The 13803-nt window shown below is 35.4% G+C and overlaps 1 long non-coding RNA gene across 1 annotated transcript; it reads left to right on the top strand.

The window, feature by feature from the left end:
• The first annotated feature begins 5917 nt into the window (after positions 1-5917).
• LOC131609239 (uncharacterized) lies at positions 5918-12446 on the top strand. The gene is made up of 3 exons (XR_009286034.1): positions 5918-6169; positions 11635-11954; positions 12093-12446. It is a non-coding gene; the product is annotated as an uncharacterized LOC131609239 (long non-coding RNA).
• Positions 12447-13803: the final 1357 nt, after the last annotated feature.

The raw sequence follows: 13803 nt of genomic DNA, 5'->3' as shown, positions 1-13803 counted from the left end.
AGACAGATGGCATCCCTGGATTCTCTATGGGAAACATGGCATTAGATTAGTGTAGGACCGTTAGGGTCGAAACTAGTATAAATAAGGGTCTTAATGTTAGGATTTCGTGTGTTCATTTTGTACAAATCACTCACATATTGCTCAAGTATCAAGTGTTAAGAGAAAGAGTTTCGCTGAGAAATGTACGTATGACACCAACACCAATTTAAATACACGTGTATTTTCCTTTATTCAAGTATCTTTCGATATTACTGCGTTTCATTTACTTTCTGTCATTTACATTCCTGCACTCTTTATTTTCATGTCATTTATCTTCGAAGCATTTAACTTTTTTGCACTTTAAAGATTCTTGCACTTTTACAGTTTTGTCTTATGTTTTATCTTTAACTTACCTTTTCGCTGATGTTATATTTACGTGTATAACAAGGTGATTGCTAATCTTTATTTATTTGATCAAGTATTTCTTATTTCGAGACACACCAATCATAGACATAATTCGAACTATCATGAATAACAACCTATTTGACTATGTCCTAGGATCAATCTAGTCGATCCTGCGAGTAACCAAATCATATTTATTATAGTTTGGAAGACTAGCAGTTGTTTACCGGAAATCACCATAAACAAATGCATACGTTTGTCTTGAGTTTTTGAAAAACGTTAAAACAGGAGATGTAAAGGCGTGATATTTGTAAAAACATGATATTTGTAACAATGTGATGTTTGTAAAAACGAAATATCAACTCAGCATTTTAGTAAACCTTAAGGAGTCGGGATACCTTTTTGGTGACAGTATGCTTTCGAACTAACCATGCTTCAGTTAGGACTTTCAAGGGTTGTAATGTGGCTTGGTTCACAGTTTAAGAAACAAAGGATAACGGCTCAAAATTTGATTGTACCCATCCCCTTTTTCGTGATGTTCTTCAGTCCTAAGCTCAGTTAATTCAACTTATGCATTCAGGTTCCAAGAGACTTTTGAATTTGCACCTTTGATAATGATGATGGTTCACAAATAAAGAGAAATTTTTGAGGTGGCAGTCACTTCTTCCTTTTGGTAGTCACAACATTGTGTTGGTCAGGAATTTATTGACTTCTCTGTTTCCATCTTTTGATATCCCTAACTTTTGCCTGAACTGTTTTTTGAGATTACAGTCAGCGGGATGCCTTGATTTTGCCTAAGTCATCTTTTGATTTTTGACTTAGCAGGCTTTTCTTTGTATATATGTTTTTTCATTTTTTTCTTTTCGAAAGATATTGACTGCCTCGCTTAATGATTGATGAACCATTGGCTTTTGATTGACATCTCCAACACTTCTTTGATGTGTGCGGATGAACGCTTATGATTGAAGCCTTTATCGAAAGGTGTACTGAATGATTCTCTTAAAATAGAATGCACAGCCAAATTAACTGAGAACTACCCTGCCCCAGGTTATAATCAAGGGTTTTAATTAGTACAAGAAAGAAACTTCTACTTCTTAGGCTCAAAGGGGTTGACGAGGGATTAACATCCTTATATCTCCATTGTTTAGGAATTGAAACAAATGCATGTACATCGTCAGCATAGTCCGCTCAAAAGCATATTGTATGAGGTTGCGGTATTGTTTTCGTCATCCTCCCTTAAAAGGCTTACAGCCTAGCAGGAGTTGAATATCACAAAACATATGCAAAGTAAAGACATAATTTAAAATGAGTGATAGCGAAATAATTAATTCAAGATAAACATATGCAATGCACTAATGATTATTATTAAGGCAAATAATGTCTATCATAAGTCGGATGTTTAAACAAACAGAAAAAGAAATTGCAAATGAAAGTAAATTTAATGATTAAATGTTCATCTATTTAGACATTAATCAATCTTGTCGTGATTATGCCTGGGAGTAGTGATCACTACAGGAGTTCTTGGATGGTTGAATTCAATTTCTCCAGCATCGATCATGTCTTGGACCTTGTTCTTCAATGACCAGCAGCTATTTGTATCATGACCAGGACTATCAGAGTGGTATGCACACCTCACATTAGGATTATAGCTACGAGCAGAAGTACTAGGATTCTTAGGGGGATCCTTTAAAGTGATCAACTCCGACTTCAGTAGGTGTTGTAATGCTTGAGCCAGTGACATATTGATCTTTGTGAATTGACGCTTAGGTGTCTCTAACTTGTGTCTTTGTTGTGGAACTGGTGTAGAGATCAGAATTGTCCCCACAGATCGGTTGTGTTCATTGCGACTTTTCCGATTGTACACAGTATCAGCCATATGAGATTCCTCTGGTAAGTTAAAGTCAATGATCTGGTCGTCGATTAAATCTTGGATCTTATTCTTCAATAGCCAGCAATCGTTAGTGTCATGTCCGATGCTGTCGGAATGATAGGCACATCTTGCATTAGGATTATACTGATGAGACAAAGTGTTAGGATTCCGAGGAAGATCCCTCAAAGTAATTAGTCCTTTCTTCAGCATCTGTTGCAACGCTTCAGCCAAAGTCATGTTGATCTTTGTGAATTGTCTTTTAGGCGCGCTATGCTTACGTTGTGGTTGTGATGCTGATGTGGAGATCAGAACTTCCCCAACTTGTTGGTTACGCACAGTATTAGCCATGTAAGGCCCTTTAATTGAATTGAAGTCTATGATCTTGTCGTCAATTAAGTCTTAGATCTTAAGCTTTAAGGGCCCACAATCTTCTGTGTCATGACCAGGACTATTCGAATGATAAGCACACCTCGCATGGTATTTATACCCAGGAGCAGGATTTGTAGGAATTGAATATGAAGGTAATAAGGTTATCAAGTTCTGATTGAGCAGTTGTTGCAGAACTTGAGACATCGGCATGTGCAACGGAGTGAATGATCGCTTGGGTTTGGATTTCCATTTACCTTGACCATCTTGTTGCCCATGTTGATCCTTTTCCTTCTCGATCAGAAGTGCCTTTAGTTCTTCTTGCCCCTTGGACAAGTTCAGGATCAAGGCTTGAAATTCAGCGTTCTGAGCTTGGAGATTCTTGACAGATTGTTCGAGATCCATCTTTCTTACTGAAATAAACAGCGGAAAGATGAGGCATTTGCTTTTATGAAACCTGTGATGCGATGTTTATGAATGATATGATTATGCATATGCGATGTTCTCAAGGACCTTGAAATTTAAATTTACTTAAACAAGAAAGAAAGAACAAATTCATTATTAATAATAATAATAATTAACTTGTACTTAGTTATGGTTCTTTGCCACTTTTAGGCTTACAAAAGGAAACAAATAAGTAAAACAACTAGAAATAATAGTAATAAGATAAAACTCCTTCAAGTCTCCCATGGGCGCTTCCTCTTTGATCCAATGAAGTTGTTGATACCTTGCTCCGCCTGAAGTAGTCTCGTGAGTTCTAACACTTGTTTCTCTTTAGCACGGAATTAAGCCTCAAAAGTATCTCTTTCTTCTTTCAATTGAACCCATGACTTTTGTAGTTCTTCTAAATCGGTAGGCATATCCGGATGGAGAATAACCAAAGGAACCTTTTCTTCACATTCAGGTTCAACAATCACAGGTCTAACATAGGGATATGGCATGACGAAACGTTGAGCGCGAGTGCGCACCCATCTGAGATAAGGTTCTGAAGGAAGGGAGTTCTTTTGCCCCCAACTCTTGCTATCAACCTTGTATACTTTATTCCAGGCGCGTATGAACTCTCGGCGTTGGTTTTGAACATCTTCTTCATAGTTGAAAACAACCCCTTCAATAATCAAGTGATGAGGACCATCTCTTCGAGCATAACCAAACTGTCGTAGGGCTAGTGAAGGATTGTAGGTGATTCCCCCTCTAATGCCAAGGAGAGGCACATTAGGGAATTTCCCACAATGATCGATAATAGTGACGTACTCTTGAGATGTGACGTGCCAACGGATGTCTGAATGAGAAAGTGACATGATTCTTCGAGACCATTGCATCTTTTGATCGTTTCTTACCACTGAACGTGGAAGGTGCGAAATAAACCACCTAGCCAGCAAGGGTGTGCAACACATAAGAGTCCCTCTCTTCTTCATGATACGGGAGTAGAGAGAATGTAGAATATCTCCAAGTAGTGTAGGTACGGGGTTGTGAGTCAATAAAATCTTGATTGCATGCACATCAATGAATTGATCAGGATTAGGAAACAAAACCAAACTATATATCAATAAAGCCAAAACATCTTCAAAAGCATGGTAACTCATGGCTTTCAGAAATTGTCGAGCTTTCCCAAATAAGAATTTGGCCGAGAGACCTTCGACTCCATTCTTGGTGTCCCAGTTGGAAGCAATGTCTGATCTCTTTAAGTGAAGCGCAGCAGCAATAGTCTCGGGTTTTGGAGTGCTCTCCAAACCAGTAAAGGGTAAATGATCAGAGATGGGTATACCAAGTAAATCCGAGAACTCCTCCAAGGTAGGTACCAACTGATAATCTGGAAAAGTGAAGCAATGATGCTCGGGATCGAATAATTGACATAAGACTCTCATCATATCTTCAAATTGGGAGGTGACTAGTCGGAGTAGATAACCATGTCTTTCAGCAAACTTAGAATTTCCAGGAACTTCTAAGGCAAGCTCCTTAAGCTCACAAGGTATCCCCACGAAGTTGAGTCGTACATAATCTCTAGTAGCAAAAGCCATGCCCTACAAAACAGTACAAATATAAATTTCTTGGTCATTGAAATTTTTAGTGGATATGATATGCCATGATGTCATGATGCCAAGTAGATAACAAACACAAACAAGTCACACAATTGCCTGAAGGGTAGGCTTGCATGAGGTTCACAGGTATATACACTACAAGAAAATTAGAGTTTTACGACACAAAAATTGCGACAGTTACTTGTTAACTGTCGTAACTCTAATATAGAGACGCGTGTCACGACGGTAAACACCTACCGTCCTTACATTTTTTAAAAATTATTAAATATAACGACGGTTATACAACTACCGTCCTAGTAATCAGTTCACGACAGTTTAAAAACCGCCCTAAATTATATGTTACGACGGTACATTACCCGTCGCCCATCAAACCAAATAACACATGCTCTGCACCATGAGAAACTCATCAAAGATCACAACGGTGAACCAACTGTCGCGTCCATTTACTTAAAAATTATCAAACTTCACGACGGTGAACATACCGTCGCCCACAATTACAAAACAGTAATTGAAGGGCACGACGGTGAACCTACCGTCGCCATCCCTACCCTTCACATCCGGATAAAAAGTTTGCGACAGTAATTTCACCCGTCGTCATCTCTAAATGCATCTTTTGCACTAAAATTGAATCCGCTTTTTATGTTTTTTATTCTGTTCTTTTTTAAAATCACCGTCAAAGGCCGCTCACGCTCAATGGATAATCACCGTCAAATCATTTCTCTCAGCCACTCACGACGTCACTATGAATCGCCGTCAAAGCAACCACCATCAATTTAAATTACAATTAAAAATAATATTAGTTTTATAATATAAAAGTTAGCCATCTACAAAGAATAAATATTATTATTAAAAAATATGAAAATTAATTTATTTTTCTAAAAAATTAATTAACTATTTTCACATTGATCATTTCATGTCTTCATGATCATTTGTATATAATACATATCATATCACATCATTAATAAATTTATTTAAAATATATAATAGAATAATATAAGTAATTTAATTTTTATCGGATACACATCAAGCATATGATAAAAAACAATTATGCTCATTTTCTATAATATCCTTTATCGTTAATATTTATTTTGACTGGAAAAAAAATTAAACAACAGGATTTTCATGCTACAATCCTATAATATTTTTTATTAAAAAATTATTTTTATTTCCTCAAAAATTGATCCACAATTGTTTTTTAATTTTCCTCAAAAAATAAAGTTTAAGTCAATTAAATATATCAAAATTTAAGAAAGAGAAACGCCCTTCAATCTATTCGTCTGCGAAACTCAAATTTCGTATGCACACTAGGAAAGAGGAACGCCCTTCAATCGATTCATCTGCGAATCGTTTTGTTCTTGGAATTTACCATCAATCGCAAGCCCTTCAAATCGCAAACATTCCCTTCATAAACTGCAAAACCTTCGCCAATCGATTCTCTTTTTCGAGTGTTTGAGTCTCAAGGCGTTTATACTCATCTCTAATCGGAACAGAGTTTTGGGGGGCTTCATTTGAGGTACATAGTTGTTTAAATTTTTATGGTCTAGTTATTAGTTATTGATTATTTAGGGTTCTCATTTTAGTTTAATTCTTGTATTTACTTCTATTGTTATTGTTTTGAGGAAGATAATTGGTTTTTGAAATTTGGAGTTTGCAAGAATGATATGTATCAAACAGGGATACTGTCAGTAACTCAAGAACTCCAAATCAGAAAACTAGGTTTTGACATATCAAAATCTTAACTATTTAGTTATAACTTATAACTTATTACATCATTGTTATGTCAAGATTAATATCGTTATCTGCTAGTTTAAATACTCTATGTCATTGTGAATTGGAGAACCTATTCACTTGTCTTGAAGAAGACTACATGTTTATGTATGTTAATCTGAAATGTTAATAGGTTTGCTTGAGGGTTCTAGCCTTTGATTTCTCTGGAGTAAAAATGTGAAAGGGTGTTATATCTCCCAGCATTGCATTTTACAAGCTAATGGATCAATTTATGCTATATCTATATTATGTGTTTAGGGGCTGAAGTTTGTTTAGGGATGGTTATTACAAACTAACTATGAATATTATTTACTCAAATGAGTCTTTCATTGATGGATCTTTCTCGTGGGCATTGTCTCAACATAGCACTCAATCGGCCAGCCAAAAGCATCCCTTGAGTCCAATCTCAATGAGTGTAGCATCGAGTATCAACCGGCTTCAGTCAGGAATCCGAAGCCAGCCATCTTGCTACTTCTTATAAGCCAAAGTCAAGTTCAACTAAGGTTCTAAAGGCGAATTAGTGCTCATGACACCACGCGGTAGCCAAATGTCTCCTTGATCAGATTCAAGGGCCATCAGGACAAACCAAAGCGTCGCACTAACGGTTGCCACCAGTTCAACCATAACGATACATGTCGTACAGCTTCCCTGGTCTCATGCCACATACTTAAGGTACACTAGATCCGGGTGTAGGACCTTTCACACAGCAGAATTCCCAAAACAGCCTTGAAAATTAAAACAAGCAAAACAAACAATAGAAAACATTTTTAAAGTGAATCCTAAACTTTTAAGGTAACCCCTCTTTTATCGAAATTCATCCCCAGCAGAGTCGCCAGTTCTGTAATACGGTGAACTGACTTTAATGAAATGTCGCGGTTAAGCAAGAGTCGCCACCGACTTTTATTTTATCCAAATATTCAGAAAGGCTAAAAGAACAGGAAAAACCTTTTTTAAAAGAAAACGGGTTCGGGGGGTAATTTATGCAAAGGGAAGGTGTAAGGCACCCTTTGCATCCATGGTTTTCCATGGGCTCTTAATTGCTTTGCTCGTTTTGAAAAGAAATGTAGAAGAAGAGACAAGGACTTTAGCTCGTAAATGAGCGTAGCCTTGAAACTGTTTAGGAAAAAAATTTAAACCAGAGCATGCAATTAAGGGCAAATTACCTTGATAGTTGATAAAAAATATTCTTTTAGCCTTTCAGGGTGAAAGGGTTTATCCTTGCCATAAGTGGGCAGGAAGCCTTTCATTTGGAGGTTGAAGGGTCATCGAGAGATCGTTCGCCATAAGACTGTCCCATGCCATAGAGAGGCAGGTAGTCTGAGGGAAGAACCAGAATAGCCTTTCGTTTAGGCAACCAGAGGATACCTCAGCCTTTTCGAAGGCAACTTTCGAGGGTCGAGATCATGTGTATCGAAGGCAGCATCATTAGGGACCATGACCTTAATCGAGGCAACATGGCTGAGGTATCCTCGTATTCGAGGGACTGGCTATTCTGCAAAAAATACAAGGCAACAGGCAACAAGGCAACAGGCAACAGAGAGGTTTACCCAAAAGTGTGCGTGTGTGCACCAATCACGTGATCATATTCAGATACTTATCTTGTAATTAGTGATCTAGTTCGGTTAACAAGTTGCACTCCCTAGAATTACTAACCACAACAATTAATATAATCAATAATAATGGGGGAAGGGAAATTGCAACCAGCGGAGGAGAGGGGAATTGAAACCAGCGGGATAAGATAAAGCAAATAGGTTTGAAACAAGTAATAATATAATTGAGATTAGGGTTTAGGGTTACCGATACTCGACGCTTCGGCAATTGACAAACCCTGAAAAGGTGGGAAAAATGGCAAACAAAAAAATGGGGTGAGTGCATTATCGGTTCGGAGGCGAACATTGCTAACCCTAATAAAAAATAAAGATAAAGAATTTAAGAATAAATAAATAAAAAGGCACTTAGCTTTGCATTTTGAATTTGATCTGACATGGTTGGCGGTCGGAGGAAGCCTCAGGGTTAACCCTGAAAAAGGGGTAAGCAAAGGCAAAAAGATGAATGTAGGCAAGACAAACCCCGATTTAAAAAGGAAATAAAATAGACTTTAAAATGATAACTAAAATAGAATACTTAGCTTCGTAGAAGGCGAGGCGCGTAGTCGAAAGGCATCTGAAGATTGCCCTTTTGATTCGGTGCTGCTCATCCATGATGGTTCATGATGCACCCTCGTCCTGGCGCATGTTGGATTGGAAAGGAGACGCATCCGATGGCTCTGATGATGAAGGAGCATTGTACCACGTGTGTCTTAATGCGCCAGATTCTTGAAGTTTGAAACATTCTCGCGCGCGCTTTTGGGCCAACCAGATGATGATACGCAGTCATCTTCTTCCCCCCAACCGTCGTTTTAGCCCTGGTTCAGGCTTTAACCGACGGAAGTCTTAGTAGCCATAGCCCTGTGTCTTACGAACGCAAGCAAACAGACATAGAAATTCTTCGCGAGGTCACCAATGGGTTCGTCAGGCCCTCACGAATACGAACATGGCTTCAATTTGGCTTAAAAGTTCCTCTGTTAATAGGAGGCAAATCTGGGGGTGTTGATTGCGTGCAACTATCCAGGCACCTTCAATGATCCTCAAGGAAGGTATAGCAAAACTCAGAATCGGTTGAATCGCCCCCAATTTGAGTTTTTTTGGTTTCTTCGAGCTCGGGTAGAGGGTTCTCTGCAGCCAATCTCCAACCCTTGTACTTTGGTTTTGTTCATATACTTATAGAGAAGGATTTTAGGTCAGAGTTTGGATCAAATATCTTCTAAATCATGAGATTGGATTCTTGAGAAACTTGATTGAAAAAGTGCATTGAATCTTTCTATTTTTGCCAACTTCAATCTTTTTCTTCACCAATTTGGTTTACACGAATTTGTAATGAATATTGTGTTTAAATGGTGATTGAATTGATTAAAAATAGAATCAAATCAAATTTCATGCAATTATATGATTTATTTTGATTTTTAATTACTTTTAATATTAATAAAAATTCATAATAAATCACATAATTCAAAGAAATTCGTGGAAATTGATTTATGGGCTCTTAATGTCATAAGGAACAAGTTTGGATCTTAAAAAAGTAGGCCCACTAGCAAAAAAATTCAAACTCCTTCACATTTTCCCCTCCAAAATAGTCCAACTTCGACAAGGCCTATCTCTCTCATTTTTTGAGGTATGGAAGTGTTCTAAGACTTTTTAGAAACCTTAGAGAGTCCTCTAACCAGTGTCTTTGGTCTCATATCAAAATTATTTTCCATGCTTTTTGTGTATCCTTTTGAAAAAAGTGACTTTTTATTGACTTTTGAAAAGGACCTATAATGTTTTAGTCCATATCTCTCAAATGAAGCATTTTTAGACTTGGCATGTGAGAGACAAAATTGTAGATTTTTTATCTTTCCTTGATGAACCATGATAAATTCTTGATCAAATGGTGAATGATACTTCAATATGAGGATCTTGACAAAAAATCAGGAGTTTTGACTTTACTTTGACCACAGTTGACTTTTAGGTTAACCTAGTCGACTGTTGACTTTTTGAACAATTGAGTGACCAATCTTTTGAGATGAGAATTGATATTTGTCATGGAGATGATGTGAGATATATTGAGCCCTATGAGATGTCTTGGAGCCATTGATTCACTGAGTTTCTTTTGAATAAGCCAAACCCTAGTTTCAGAGCTTTGTATAGTGTGGGCAAATTTTGGGGTATGACACCATGCATATGTATAATAGTGTGTGTAGATGGATCTGACCTATTATCAGTAATTGAAAAAACAACTTTGCTCTTGTTGTTATCAGAACTGACGTTGGGTTGAGTAATCTCTACAACACCACCAAGAACATCTGCAACATAAGAACGTGCAATATAAGATAAGCGCGTATATAAGTCAAAAGTCACACACGTCTAATCTCAGAGGTAAAAAATTAAGACTTAGTCCAAGAAGACGGTTACCAACTAAAATATTTGATTGGAACTTGCCATCTACAATGTCAGACAGACTTAGTAGATTGAGAACATTAATAGGAATTTCAGGGTTGTCGGTTTTCTTAAGGGAAGTTGATCCACAGAACACCAGCTTGTGTTTGTGATCGGTGGACTTAAAAGAAAAGTCATTGGAACCTACTTTAAAATTCTGCATTACGTATGAACAACCATGACAGAGATATTCCTTGAACTTGGCAACCAAGTACGGAGGCACAACAGCTTGAATCATAGATCCCTACATTGCATAAAAACGTATGGAATCAGCATCTGTTCCAAAAATATGTCAAATAAGTGTACAGACATGAACATGGATGCAAACCTTAGAATCCACGAGAATCATTTCAAGGTGTTCCTTCTTTGAAGCACTTGTGACTGACCAAATATGTTTGCACCTAACAGAAATCTTCCATAGGTCCTTTGAGTCATTGATATCTCTCACATACTCAATTGGACGCGCCATTAGTTTCTTTTCACGATCACCTGAAAAAATAGATGTTAATATACACACTAACAGCAACAGAACGTTAATATCAATGAGAAAATTAATATAAAACCTTGAGTAGTTTTGGTGGAATGATTTTGGAAGGTATGGCATGTAGGTGAGGGTATTTATAGTGGATGATGCAGCTGGAAAGTTGAAAGGTTTTTGATGTAGGAAGCTGTGCTAAGTCCCTTGCGTGATGATGCAGCTGCCGTCTAGGGTTTGTAATTCCAACAAACATCCATAAATACAACAAAGCACACGCTACATGTATCATCATTACATTTCGTGCTGCTCAATGCTTGAAATGTGAAAAAAGGTGAAAACTTATAAAAAAAAATAGGAGAAAATTAATGAAACAGTTTTGCTGTAATGACGCCATGTCAGCAAAATTTGAATTAGGATCAACCATGTTTCATTATTTAATACAAAGACTAATGTGCCCTTAATGGTTAGATTAGTTAAAGCTAATATCAGTTAGGGCATACGTGGAAATTCCAGGTACTTTAAATTTTATATATTGTTAATAGATGTCAATGGACTTACGTAATATCTAGTAAAATCACTCTATTTGATACAAGCATATAAAAAATAAAAACGTAATGAAAAAATACCACCAATATGCAGGTAATGAAAAAAATAGATTAATTTAGATTCTTTTTTCCATTTGATTTACTTTTACTAACGGGCCGATTCATATTTGCATAGATATTATGGTTGAATACTCTCAGAAAATAAGAGATATAGGTTTCACTATCCTTGAACTATTGTCAGAGGCATTAGGACTTAATCATTCTCTCCTCAAAGATATGAATTTTGGTAAAGGATTAATTTTTCCCTTCGTCATTATTATCCACCATGTCCGGAAAAGAATTAACAATGGGGACGTCCAGTCACACTCATACTAACTTCATCATGTTGTTTCTACAAGACCAAGTTGTGGCCTTCAAGTTCTTCATCAGGAAAAGTGGATTGATGTTCCTCCATTGCATGGAGCACTGGTCGCAAACATAGGAGATCTTCTGTAGGTAATTGTAATGAACTGTATTTTCTGGCTTGAAATAATCACTTTAGATTAAAAATAAGTAATTACAGAAAATATGTGTTAATAATTTTAACAATTTATATTATACTCCTACAACTTCTCACAAATGGCAGGTTTACAGGCATTTTAACTGAGTGTCATCACAAAAGAAAGAACCACGAATTTCAGCCGCTGGCTTTATTATGAATTCTTCGAACACATTTGAAGGAGAATCCAAGATTTATGGTCCTATAAAGGAATTGCTCTCAGAAGAAAATCCACTGGTCTATAGAGATGTTCATGTAAAAGAGTGTTTTGCATATCACTATGCTAGAGGGCTTTACGGAACTTGTTCTTTGGAGCCATTCAAGTTGTGAATTTTGGTTTATTAATTACTCCCTCCATCTCAAATTATAAGACACTTTAGAGAAAAAAAATTCTCAAATTATAAGTCATTTTACAATTTCAATGCAACATTAACATAGTTTTTTCCAATATACCCTCTATTATTTATTACTCTTCTTCTTTCATAATTTTTTAATTTCGCTTTCCAATATAATTTATGAAGGACATTTATGTAAAATTATACATCATTTCACTTTTTCATTAAATAATAATTACATTTTTTAATTTGTTTGAAATGTCTAAAATGTCTTATCATTTGTGACCGATGTAGTATGAAGAAATAAGAGTAAGTTAGATGTTATGAATGTGTTTTATTTTATGCTATGATATGAGTGTGTTTTATTAATTATGAAGAATTAAGAGTGAACAAGAATAGAGTAAAATAAAATTAAATTAATCTATGACCCGCGCGTATATGATTTAAGTTTGTAGAAGGTTTTAAATATTTTATTTATAATTTATAGGGTTAATAGACATTTGTCCCCTTCGATTTACCCCCTATTAATTTATTTTTTTTGGATTGCCCCCTTGAAATATGAAAAGCTCTATGATTTACCCCCTAGGACCCCCCTGTAACCTTGTTTTTTTGATTTACCCCCCTGGTTTTTCACTGTTTTTTACATGCTTAGGGGGTACCCTAAAAATACAGGGGGGTAATCCAAAAAAAGATTAATAGGGGGGTAAACCGAAACACGCCTATATGGCGGGGGCACATGTCTATTAACCCTAATTTATATATTAAAGTTTGAATTTTTAAAAAAGATAAATCATGAATTTTGAATTTTTGAATTTTTATTTTTATAAGTTTGAGAAATTTTGAGTAAAGGTTGATTATGTTTTAATTTTAAGTAAATAAATATTTTTAATGTTACTATAAATCTATCATGAATTATGTATTAAATATATTAGTTTAAAATTCATATTTATGAAACTAATAAATTATTATGATTATAAAATAGGAAAAATCTAAAAATATATTTTAAATTTATTTGAGATAATAGTGCTAAAAATTGTTGAAAAAATAAATAACATGTAGTATAAGAGAAATATTTTATACTTTAGAAGAAAAATATTAATATAAGAGAGAAATGGTTGTATAAATGTTTATTGTACCTTACATTTATCATGTAGGAATTATGAAAATGAGTTTTTATTACATAATATTTTTATTATATTTACTATATACTTATTAAATCGTTTTAAATAGTGTTTTTATTTATCATAAAAAATAAATCAATTTAAATGCATATTGATTAAAAGAATAAATAAATATAATACTAATTAATGTATAATTATAAAAGAGAGAAATTAAATAATAATTTTTAACTTTATTTGCAATAATATTGTTAAAAATTTAATTTTCCAACCTTAAAATTTTAAGGGTCGTTTTATGAGTTATTGATTTTTTTTTCTTGAGTAAATCAAATTTAGTAATGGTAAAATAATGG

The sequence above is a fragment of the Vicia villosa genome, linkage group LG6 (genome assembly GCF_029867415.1).
Source record: "Vicia villosa cultivar HV-30 ecotype Madison, WI linkage group LG6, Vvil1.0, whole genome shotgun sequence".
NCBI lineage: Eukaryota > Viridiplantae > Streptophyta > Magnoliopsida > Fabales > Fabaceae > Vicia > Vicia villosa.
This window is presented reverse-complemented; position numbering and strand designations above follow the sequence as displayed.